A 13,054-nucleotide genomic window follows, 5' to 3' on the forward strand; every position below is an offset into this window, starting at 1 on the left:
TGCCTGTGCAATGATTACTGTAGACCCATAAACTCACCAGTTTGCTGACGTGTTTGTTTGTACAAAGGCCTATATATGAAATATACCGTATAGAGAGAGATAACAGAGAATGATCCTGTTTTTCAAACAGCCACAAGATTTGTAGTGCCCTAACTTTTTTTTTTTTTTGCTAAATGAACAGGGTTTGGGCATTTCCATCACATTTTCACAAAATATTATGTGGAAAGCAATTTTTATTTAGCTTTTTGTTTCTCTAGTTTGGGAGAGCATAAGGAAGGGCTAAAGCCGCTAGACCCTCTATCAGGTTGGATTCTTTAGTGAAAGATGGAAAAAAACACTGCAAGAAAAATCTTTACAGAAAAAGATATTCCAAAATACCAGGGTTTCTCAGATGATCTCTCATGATCTACCTGTCAGTAGCAGACAGTTGCTCGGTAGTTTGCATCCCCGCTGCTGACATTTGCAGAGCTATGCAGGGAAGCAGCTGTGATAGTGCTGGCTGTGGTGCGCTGTTCCCCACTAACCCCTCCTATCCATCCCAGGTGCTGGTATGTGATATCACTTGGGATGGACAGGAGGGGGCGGGGAGGAACAGCGTGCCACAAGAGATCTAAATAGACGCTTCACTGTGCTGCTCTGCATATGACGTAAACTGATAATTGTAGACTTGAATAGCCACTGCAACACTTTACTACATGCTGCAGTGGTAAAGAAAAAACAAACATTTTGGCTTCTGCAGTGGTAAAAACAACATCCGTGCATTGCAATATGTTGAAAACCGCATGTCAGCGCACTCCAACTTAAAATCAATCAGCGCATTCAAAGCGTAATGCACTTGGTGTGAATCAGCTTAATTCTTGATTTGACGGTTTACCATTCTGTAGCCTCCACACTGTTTGATATCGGCCAGGTAAGAGACAGGGGGGCTTACTGACACTGGGCTGGAGGTTTGGTAGAGAATACAAGTGAACTCCAGCACACACAGCTATCCTGAGAGTAAGATTGTATATTCTTGATATCCTAAGAGTGGAGATTATTTTTATTCTAATGCTTATTGTTGGCAGGTTTTCTTTTAGAAATCCATAGACTTAAAATAGAAATTGATCAGTCTGGCTGTCCTGAGATGGATTGGGCAACTATCAGACAAATCTAGCATGCATGTTTTTTTTTTACCCGCACAGACCAACAACAATTATATAAGTAGACTGAGGAGTAAAAAGGTGCACAGTGTGTCTATAACATTAGCCTGGTCATTGGACATAGTTACGGTATAGCGGTCATGTGACTTGGTTTATGTGGCTACCTTGCAGGTCCGGGACTTTTACACCAAAGTTCTGAGTGAAGAAGAGCGCAAGAGGCTCTGTGAGAACATTGCCGGTCACCTGAAGGGTGCCCAACTCTTCATCCTGAAAAGAGCTGTGAGTATCGTCTGCAATAGAGTGTATTAAAGAGCACCTGTCATGCATAGTTGTAATAGATATTTTGCACTTGTGAAGATCCTACAACTTAAATGTCCAAGTTCACCTTTAGGGGAAAAAAAATAATAAAGGCACATACTTTTGCAGAAAAAAAAGTGCTATATATATATATATATATATATATATATATATATATATATATATATATATATATAATTTTCCCCTACAATCATGGGTGCATGGTTGGGCTCTTGCAGACTCTCCCTCTGTTTCTGCCTGTAACTGTCTACAAGCTTTCAATAAGGCCATTGGTGTTTGGTGGTGCTGCTCCAGGCTGAGGTATAGGGCCCCGCTGGTATTCAGGATAGTAGGGATGTCAGCATTAGGAAAACTCATCCAGTGGGTAATAGACATTGAAGCATGAGACTCATCATAGCCAATCCTAGTGTGGATGTGTGCATCCCCCGAGGAGCAGCATTGATTGGGGCTTTCATATCCATATGGGCTTTAAAGCAATTATTAAAACTTGTTTGTTAGATTTTTTTTTTTTTTTTAAACTTACCTGCTCTATGCAATGGTTTTGCACAGAGCAGCACGGATCCTCCTTTTCTCTGGTCCCACACCGGTGCTCCTCCCTCCTGACGGGTGTACGGAGCCGCAACTCGGGTGCACCCAAACAGGCATGCTCCCGAGATGCGGCTCTGTGTCCATTCACACACACACAGCCGTGGCCCAGTCCCACCCCCTCAATCTCCTTTAAGGTAGAAAGCTGCAGGAAGAGTGAATGGATTATGGCAACGCTGATCAGTAGATTGAGAACTACAAGCTATTTGCTTATTTATTCACAGATCTCTACAGATCCTAAATGCAGATGTAACATGTTCCAATGGTCAACTTTTTAAGTTCCTTTGCTTGTATGAATTAAAGCAGACCAATACTCGGGCTCGGTTCACACTGGTGCTATGTGGAAACCCTGCGAATCCACTGCGAGTTACCGCATTGCAGGCAGTTTGCACTGCAATATGCGAATCGCTGGGAGAATAAGTACAAAGGTAATGACACCCCCAGATCAGTTTGCATATCGCAGTGCAAACTGTCAATTCAGACAGGAATCGGATTGTATGGGTGTGACCAACCATGCCCATCATTTTCTTGTGTTGACCAAAAAAGGGTCCTGCACGGGTTTGGTCCGAATGCGACGTGAATTCAGGCCATACAGTCTGTATGGTTGAATTTGCATCGCATGTGACTTGCAGAGCAGTTCGAATCACATGCGATGTCTGGCATTGCTACGTGTGAACCGGCCCTCAAATGTTGTTTAACGAGCTTTGCTGCGATGGATAAAAATCTGTAGACATTGAGCCTGGTACCAGACACTGATTAAAGGGGGGGGGGGGGGGGTTAATTTTAATTTGCAGGAATATATAGTATGGAAATGTTGTATATGTGGGGCGCACACAAATTGTTTTTGGGAAGTATTGTCTGGGTCTCCATATTTCTGGTGCCGATACATGGGCTGAAACACTTGCTTTTCCCAGAGACAATGTTGCTGCGGGTTCACTTCCTTGCAGCCCGAGGCACTTGAGTCATGTGATTTCTGTAAAGGTGAGAATCGGCATTTAGACTGGACAACCCTCACAGATCATGTGACTAAAAACCCAGACCTTCACACATTCCTGCAAGGAAGGGAGTTTAGGAAAGGCAAGGATTTCTCTGTATCAATCCAACAAGTAGATGAAGTCCAACCACAAAATTGTAGTTCTTGGGAAAAGTTTGTTTTCCCACAGTAATTGGGCCATGATTATAGAGGGGAGGAGGACCATTGGGGCATTCGTTTATATCTGCAAAGGTGGACAACCAGGACACGCCACAATTGTATCATATTGCCGTTTGAGTTTTTCCCATTTTCAGTTTAAGAGATGTCCCAAAAATCTACAACTTCTTTCTTTTTCTATATCTTGTGAGTATTCCCATAACTCCAAGGGTTCTTTTTGATTACATTAGAGCTTTTCAGCAGCGTATTTGGAGAATGATATGTTCTATCTAGGTGCCACTTTAACTGGGTGATTTTCCCTTGCCATGTAAGAGTTTATGAAGTTAGGAACCATCCTTGGGCTGGAACTTATTTCATTCGGTAACCCCTGTTAAATTTTCCTTCCACCAGGTGAAGAATTTCACTGACGTTCACCCGGATTACGGCAACCGTATCCAGGCTCTGCTTGACAAGTACAACGCTGAAGGACACCATAAGGTAATGTGAAGTGCTGCTCTTTCCTTCCACTAGGGGGAACCCAAACCTTACCAGTACTAAGGAATATGAGGTGTGACGATTTAATTCCCGCACTGGGGGAAAAAAAGTTTCCTTACCTATACACTAGTGGCTGTTGTCACCCCTTCCAAGTAGTCCCCTTGTGAAGTGACACTTTTTTTTCTAGAAATCTGTGCCACTGCTTGAATCATTCCTGGATTTCATTTTCTGGAACGCTATGCCGGATTGTCATCAAATCTGTGTCCTATTAAGGCATTTGTATATTTTTAAACAGCCAAAAGTCTCCGGGCTCATTCACACCATACGTTCATGAAAACTGATGGGAATGGAAGAGAAAACCACGCAGATTTCACTTGCAAAGACATCAGATTTCATGAATGTTGACATCGGTTCTGTGCCCTGTTCACACCAATGTTGATGTCACGTCAATTTTTTTCCAGTGCAGAAAACTGCACACACAATGGAGATTCCTGCACAGAAAAAATCTGCACGTTGTGGTGTGAACAGGGAACATACAGAACAATTTTTTTTTATTTTTTTTGTTTTTGTGCCCTTGCAGAACGTATGCAGAAAAACTGTCTCTGCACCATGGCGTGAACGAGGCCTCAGGGTGCCAAGTCAGGGAACAAGGTGGTTGGTCAATTTTTGGAATGGATTTCTGTGCCAGGAACTCGAACACTTCACCACAACAATGATCTTGCCTATGATGCGTTAAGAATCTACGTGTCAGGCTAGAGTTCCAGTATAAGTACTCAGTTTTTTTTCTTTTCTGCCTAGTCAGGTGTAAGGACTTAGTTCCTTGCTGGGGTCTCTGGTCCCGGCAATTTTTTCTTTTTAGATAGATATTCTTTTTTTTCCTCCTGGAGATCTACAATAAACTGCCGGACTGGGCGACAGGCTGGATAACCTAGATCCAGTGGTCACCCCAGTTTGGCCACCAAACTGGTGCGCTAGGTCGGCCGTGACAAAGCCCCACCGCACGGTCTGGCCTGTGAGTTAAACGCCTCGAGGTTGCATGCGACTGGGTCTCAGCCCGAGTCACAGCATTTCTCCTGGCCAACAGCCCCCCCATGTAAATGGCGAGGGGTTCTGTCTGGAGCGGTGCCCATATGGTTCCTGGTATGGTGAGTAACTGTCCTCCCTCTCCCCCTGTAGAGTTTTGGGGAGGATGTGGGCCCCTCCATGGGACGGTCAGACACCCCCCTTGCCTCATGCTGGGGCTGTGTTGGTGGTCTGGTCCACCTCCTGGGGTGGGGGCAGGGCGCTATGCTGATGATGGGGGGGTGCACCGCCGGCGATTGTACGATCGGTGGGGGGGGGGGGGTGCTGTACCTGGTGGGGGCTCCTGCCTGGGCTTGTCCTTAAGGCCTAGGGATCCCTCCTGGTGCCTTGTGGGGCTGCCATTTTCTTGTAGCCTGTGTGCTCTACGCTTCTTTTTTTTTTTTTTTTTGAAAAACTGTTTCATGACCTAAAAAAAAAAACCACTGAAGTTAGCCTAATTTTTATGTATAATGCAAAAGATGATTTTACGCCAAGAAAAAAAAAAACCTAACATCATGCTTTATTATTGTGCACACTCGTGAATGGCGTAAAAATTCGGTACTTAAAAAATCTTCATAGGCTACCCTTTAAAAATGTTCACAGGTTACCTGTTGAGCATTACAGAGGAGGTCTTGTGCTAGAATTATTGCTTTTTTTTTTAACACTTATTCCTTTTACAAGTAATGTGAACATCCCTTGAAATAGGAATAGGGCATGAAAGGTCCTCTTTACATAGAGTCCTGGAGTCTATAAGTACCCCACATCTCTCCTATGCTGGAAAGCCTGAGGTTCACCGCCATGTTTACATCTGCCGGCACCAAAATTGACGTCATAACTTCTGGCTTGGCCTCCGAAGGTCACAGAGATGGCCGGGGACTATCTGGTCCTTGGTCAGCTCTATGGTAAAATGGCCGCCACCAGCTGATTCATTTTCCGGCTCACTGATCACACGGACATGCCAGAAGAAACACTGGAGGGGGTGGGGGGGAATGGTCAGCCGCTATGATTGTTTTTAGGGAATCGCCGGCAGAAAAGAATGTCCCATGGGCGGGAAGTAATTACGTTTCACTCACACTTTTGTTAGTTTTTCACACAACATTGTTAATCCGCTGCTCCAGATTCCTTTCCCTCATTTTTCGCCAACATTGCAAGGCACACACATTATTTCTTCTACTGCTCCATAAAGACTGAATCAGCTGGTCTGTGACCCAGGCAAGTGCAAGGTAGACCATGTGGGATCATTCTCTAGTGTAAATGGCTGTGTGACTCGCCACCATAGCGTTACGCCACGGCCATTCCAGGAATTGAATTGTCACCTCATATGTAGGTTGTGATTTTCAATCACATAATGAAGATCCTAGATGCCAGGCTGTAAACCCAGTGGCTTCAATATACCTAGGGGGCTATTTACTAAAGCTGGAGAGTGCAAAATCTGACGCAACTCTGCATAGAAACCAATCGGCTTCCAGGTTTTATTGTCAAAGCTTCATTGCACAAGCTGAAGTTAGAAGCTGAGTGGCTACCACACACCAGATACTCAGTGCACCAGCTTTAGTAAATCGACCCCTTGGCCTGAGTTCACACTTCTGTGGCGTGATACACCGCATGTGATGCGCATAGGAATCGCACTGCATTCCTGTGTGCATCACATGCGATGTCTGTGCTGTGTGATTTGGGCCATACATTTAGTATAGCTCAAATCGCATCTGCACCAATTAGTGCAGGATACTTTTTTCTGCACCTGAATCGAATCATATGGCTGTTCACACCCATGCAATGCAATTCTGGCAGTCGCGCTGTGTTTTGCAATCTGTTTCGGGGTGTTATTATTCTACCATTAACACCCGCAGCAGTTTGCATGGGCGCCGTGTGATTGCCATGCAATGTGATGCAGGGTAACAGCAAATCTTGTGTGTTCCCTGCATCGCATCAATGTGAACCAGAGCTTAGTGTCACTGATGTAACATAAGCATGCAGAAAGTTAAGGCAGAACTCTTGATGCATGCTTTTGGCTCTACATGGGAGGTGGTAAAATGACCTTTTCCGAGAGAAGTTGGCAATGGCTGCCTACCTATTCTCTCAGCAAACATTTCCTTTAAATGCCAGGGAATATAAATGTTTGGCTGTGAACTGTACATCATTGGAATCTAACCTCATTTTGGGCTTTAATTTAAAGATCAGCTCCAGCCAAAACCTTGCGTTCTATTTAGCACGGGTAATATGCAACTGTGTATGTACAAGCTTCTGTCTCTGGGTATTGCTGAGTTTGAAGGACACACAGATCCCATGCCTTCGTTTTCCCCGCACTCTGGCTACATATGAGATGACTATCTTACCATGAGTTCGGCTTTTCCCCTCTACTCAATGGGTCCCATGTTTTTCTAGGACCGGGAGGTCAACTGGTTTGCTAGGGGTCTGAATGGACCATCTACATCAGAGGACTTCAAACTATGGCCCTCCAGTTGTTTAGGAACTACAATTCCCATCATGCCTAGTCCTGTCTGTGAATGTCAGAGTTTTACAATGCCTCATGGGATGTGTAGTTCCGCAACATCTGGAGGGCTGTAGTTTGAGGATCCCTAATCTACATAATGTGATGGGTTTTTCTGGGTCAGTAACCCAGTATTGAAGCCAGAGGCAGCCAGCTAGCTGGCATTTTGAGCAGATCAGCAGCTTCCACAGTTTCTCCCAATGCAGATTTTCTTCAGAACACAATACACTTGTCCATTCATTCATCTATTTTTGTCTTTGGAAGGTTTTAATTTGTAATTGCTAACGACACTTTTTGTTCTTTTACAGAGAGCGATCAAGACCTACACTCAGCATTCCGCTCATGTGACCGCCAATGACAAGGCCAACCTGTAACCTTCCTCATCCTCCTCATCATCATCCTCAATGATCCGTCCACTATTTTTTTTTTTTTTTTTTCTTTAATTTTAGACCTAAATGATTGTTTAAAAACCGTGCTACAGAATTCCAAAAATCTTTCTGGTTAATCAATAAACTTTTATACTAAGCTGCTGTTGGCTTCAGGAACATCCTGCACTTGTATTTTCCAGGCTGAACCAATAATCGCACAAAGGCAGATTTAAACCGAATGATACTGGAAAAAAATAACCGAATACGCAACACAGCTTGTGTATGTAATACTAACTTTCTGTCCAATCATTTCCAATAGCTGACTTTACTGAGCACCGCTGACAATAACTTCTTACTCTGTGCCTTCAAATGACAGATTCAGCTGATTGCAGTAAAGGTGATGCAAATAATCGTACAGCTCCTACATTACACGGTGAATGTTGGGGGAGTAGCTGACTATCCGGTGGCTAGCAAATGTAGTTCATTAAGCCTACGACTGTCTACTAGATGATAGAATAAAATCTTTTGCATATACAATAGTCTCACTGGTTTCTTCTTGCTGGGAGTCAGCTGGAAGCATGCTGCAAATGTGAACTAATTATGTAATTGATTTGTACAATAAACTTACCTGCAGCTAATAAATCCTTTTTGTTGAGTTTTTTTCTTTGCACTTATTCACAGGGATGCCGAGACCTGAACATTAGAAGCCCCGGTTCACAGTGGAACGCGGTGTGCAGGAAACTGGCGCTTTGTTCATGTTTCCTGCACTGTTCAAATTAGAGATCGACTGATTATCGGCAAAGCCGATCTATCGAGGGCCGATCTGCACTTACCCCGATATAGTCACCAAGGTGACCGATATTTCGGGAAAGTGCTTGTACAGGAGAGATGCCTGCAGCATAGCGGACGGTCGGCTGTCTTGTAAGGCTCGCATTACAAGGAGTGGGAGGGGACTCGAGACGCCCCCCCCCCCCCCCCCCCCGGCAACCAGCCTGCACGGCCGCCGGAGGTCCGATCAAAGCCGCATTAGGCTCTGAACGGGTCTCCATGCAAAAACCTGGAAGTGATCACTTCCGGGTACTGGCACCAGATTAAAAAAAAAATGACAGCATTCAAAACAGCCAAACTTGGCATTTTGAATACTTTTAAGTGCAGAGGAGAGGTTTGGGGTTTTAGACCCCCAGATCCCTCCACAAGAGTACCTGTCAAAGAAAAAAAAAAACAATTTTTTTTTTAAATGTATGAAAATATCGTCCGATACCGATATGCATTGACCAAAATATCGTTATCGGCAACAAAAAACCGATATCGGTCGATCACTAGTTCAAATCGCATTGCCCTTGCTATCTGCAGCAGATGTCAGTGCAGTGTTGACACCCCAAATGCAGTTTGCCTGAACTGGATCGCATAGTACAAAACTACCATGCCATCCGTTTGCTGTGCATTTCCAAAAGTAGTGCAAGCCACTGCTTTGATGCGATTTGAGCCCGTTCATAAATGAATAGCCTCAAATTGCACGGGAATGCGGTGCACAATAATGTGCGATTCAGTGTGAACCTAGGCTAAATGGGCTATTTCTTTATATGGCTGTAAGTGCTGCATGCAAGCAGCCCATGTAAGTCTATGGGGATGCACAGACAGCGCTGCTGGTCCTACTTTGACAAGGATGTGGGTGAGCACCCCCATATGTATATTGTCTGCGTTTTGGGGCCGATCACCCGCAACTACACATCTGTCAAATTGGGATGAGTGGCTGTGTCTCCATAGACTTTAAGATAGGAAAAAAAATATCAGGGACTGATGCAGGCAGTGAAGCACGAGTACCCAGCAGATATTCCATAATGGTCCTAGCAGGGACGGACTAACAACTCATGGGGCTCCTGGGAAATAGGAGATCATGGGGCCCCCTGCAGGATCCCTGCTCAGTGGGTCCCCCTGTCCACACTCAAGTCACACCTACATATTGCGCTGCCCACATTACATGTGTTTGCCACAGAATTTCCCTACACGTTGTTCAAAGTAAATGTTTAATAAAGGTAAGAAAAATAAACTTGCATGTCAGACTGTCTGTCACTTGGTACAAGCGTGTGCAAGTATATGGGGTGTGCCGGATTATCCTACAGGTATATAAAGCAAGATGTCATATAGACTCCTCACCTTCCAAAGTTTACCCTTCACAAATGGCACCAGATCCAACTCCTAGATAATACCAGACCCCCCTTTCATAAAAATCTTCTCCCCCCTCCCATCACAATAATATCAGATTCCTGTATCCACGGTGTTCCGTGAGAATTACCTACCCGTGAGAAAAACCTACCCCTCGTCACTTCCGGTTCACAGCACTGTATGTAAGGCAGCGGTTACATTAAAACAACTGTGCTGCAATACGAGTCATCTCCGCTCCTGTCCCTGTCACTTCCCTGCTCTCGGCAAGTAAATATTAAAGCGGCGGCGGGTGTATGAAAACATAAATCACGGAGCCGAGAGCCACTTTAATATTTACTTGCCGAGATCAGGGAAGTGACAGGGACAGGAGCGGAGATGACTCGTATTGCAGCACAGCTGTTTTATGTAACCGCCGCGTGGGTAGGTTTTTTTCACGGTACACCGTGATATTTTCATACTAGTGCGCATGCGCACTAGTCAGCTCCTCAGTTGTTCCTTTAGGTATCCGGGGCTGTGAGCATGCGCACTGCTGCGCTGCTCAGCTGTTCCTGGCTGGAAGTGACGAGGGTAGGTTTTTCTCACGGGGTAGGTAATTCTCACGTTACACACAGTCCCAGACAACACCAGACTTCCTGTACCCTCCAACTAGAAGATAATGCCAAGATCCCTGTAGCCCCTATTCTTAGATAAGACCAGATTCCTAGACACACAAATCCCAGATAACACCAGGACTGCTGTATCCCCTACTCCTGAACAAAACCAGACCCCATAACCCCCCCAATCCTAGATAACACCAGACTCCTTGCATGCCCCCACTCCTAGATAACACCATAACCACTCCTGTATACCTCCTACTCCTCCTAGGTAACAGCAGAACCACTATACCCCCTGCAACTAGATAAAAGAACCACTAAATGTCCCACAATTGGGTAACACCAGACCCCCACCCCCCACTATTGGATAACACCAGAACCACTATACTCCCCCCCCCCCCCCCCCACTACCAATTATGTACACTGTGTGCCTCTCTGTTAAGGGATCTCTGTGCCCCCATTGGGTAGTGTGCCCCCTGGCAGGGATCTCTGTGCCTCCATTGGGTAGTATGCCCCCTGGCAGGGATCTCTGTGCCTCCATTGGGTAGTGTGCTCCCTGCCAGGGATCTCTGTGCCCCATTGGGTAGTGTGCTCCCTGCCAGGGATCTCTGTGCTGCGACTGGATAGGGTGTGCCCCTTGGCAGGAATCTGTGTACCCCCTGATGTTTTGCAGGTTAGGACTCCAGCCTGGAGTGGGCATTTCTTTGCAGCTTGGGGCCGCAGGAGACACAGCAGGACATGGTGTACCCCCCCCCCCCCTTAGAGCGGTGATGGCAGGAGCCCCCGCTGTGTACAGATCCAGGGCTGGGTGCCGCTTGCAGGACATGTCCATCGGCTCAGATCACACAATTATGATGGAGCCCCCACAGTACATGTAATACTCCTCCTCCTCGTCCCCTGACATAAGGACCGGTCCGAGCCAGATACAAACACAGGTGCTGTCAGATGGGAGGGGCGCAGTGGGCAGAGACTTACAGCAGACAAGAGGTCACCCAATAAAGATAGCAGCCCAGGAGACATTCATGGGGCCCCCTACTGTGCCGGAATGGTCAGTCCACCCCTGGAGGGGGCGTCTGGGGGCACTGAGGAGGGAAGAGGTCTGAGGAAGAGAGGGGGGGGGGGGTTTGCGGAGGATGGGAGAGGTCTAGGGGGGTTTGGGGAGGAGAGAAGTCTTGGGTGTCTGGGGGGGGGGTTTGAAAAGGAGGGGAGAGGTCTGAAAGGGTGTCTGGGGGGGGGGAGGTCTGAAGAAGAGGGGGGGTTTGAGGAGGAGGAGGGGAGAGGTGTTTGGGGAGAGGGGGAGAGAGGTCTGGGGGGTTTGAGGAGGGGAGAAGTCTTGGGGGGGGGGGTGTTCTGAGGAGGGGGGGGGTCTGGGAGGGGTGTCTATGGGGTTTGAGAAGGGGAGAGGTCTGGGGGGGGTGGTTTTCTGAGGAGGTGTTCTGGGGTGTTTGAGGAGATGAAGGGTCTGAGGAGGAGTGGAGGTGTCTGGGGAGGTTTGAGGGCTGAAGAGGTGTCTGGGGGGTTTAGGTAGGGGAGAGGTCTGAGGGGGTTTGGGGAGGAGGAGAGGTCTGAGGGGGGTTCTGAGGAAGAGGGGTTCTTCCCCCCTTATACTTACACACCACACCAGGAAACTTCATGTCAGTCATGTGACGAGGGGATAGAGAATGAATGGCAGCCTTCTCTCATTGCACAGCGGTGCTCTCTATTGCCACCTGCAGGCTGGAGGGAGAAGACAGTCTAGTCCTCCCTCCAGCTCTCTGTCGCTTCTCTGTCAGTGATCATAGGGGATGAGCGGCCTCAATTGCCAGCGCGCGGAGGTGGGCTCGCGCTTCCTCTGATTGGTGCAGGGGGCGGGTGGATGACGTCATATAAAGCACGCGAAGGCGGAGCCGCGCCATTTTGAAGTGTAGGTTGCCAGGGAGACGGAGCGTCTTCTCTCACTGCCGGCACAGCACCCTATAGTGGATAGATCTGAGATTTCACCCACAGCTTCTACATCAAATCTCTTGTCTGTATCCAGGAGAGACGGTAAAGCCCCGTACACACGTACCGATGGTCGGCTTACAAATGTTCCTCTTTTCTCCCCGGGATGTCGGTGTCTGCTGAAAAGTGCAAAGACAGCACAAGGACAGCACAAGAATTTTGTCCGCCGACTGCAGAAGTGATGTCATGTAATGGTTAACTTTCCCTGTGTTTTCTATTTTCTGAGCATGCCCAGTCTTGCAAATCTGCGGTCTGTCGGCCGAATTGTGTACTGACAGGCGAACAATCGTCCGTTCTGGTGTCGGCATACAAATATTTTCATGTTTGCACGAAAGACTTTTGTCCGCGGATTGTGCGCAGACATCTGTCGGAGGCACCATACTAACACGCGTACAATCGGCAGATCCTTCGTCCACCGACGTTTGTATGCCGACGATCGGTACGTGTGTACGGGCCTTAAGTGTCATTAGTTGTCATCAGGGCTGCCATCAGGGAGGGGGGACAGCCCATACACACTTAGGGGGCCCCAGCATCACTAGGGGCCCAGCCGCCCTGGCGTCCCAGACTGCTGAGGGGATGTCTCTTTGCTGGAATTGGATGTTTTGTTACTGGATTAGGGATGTCTCTCTGCTGAATATATTGGGCTGTGTCAATTTTACCCCCCCCCCCCTTGTGAAATGGCCATGTGAAGGAAGGTGGAGTGAGAATGTTACCCCCCCCTTGTGAAA

At 47.0% G+C, this 13,054-nt stretch overlaps 1 long non-coding RNA gene across 1 annotated transcript; it reads left to right on the forward strand.

The window, feature by feature from the left end:
* The first annotated feature begins 1,287 nt into the window (after nucleotides 1-1,287).
* LOC309551808 lies at nucleotides 1,288-7,637 on the forward strand. Its single transcript, XR_014225112.1, has 3 exons — nucleotides 1,288-1,418; nucleotides 3,583-3,669; nucleotides 7,528-7,637. It is a non-coding gene; the product is annotated as an uncharacterized lncRNA (long non-coding RNA).
* Nucleotides 7,638-13,054: the final 5,417 nt, after the last annotated feature.

Source organism: Pelophylax lessonae, assembly GCF_965119305.1.
Source record: "Pelophylax lessonae genome assembly, chromosome: 3".
In the NCBI taxonomy this organism is placed as follows: domain Eukaryota; kingdom Metazoa; phylum Chordata; class Amphibia; order Anura; family Ranidae; genus Pelophylax; species Pelophylax lessonae.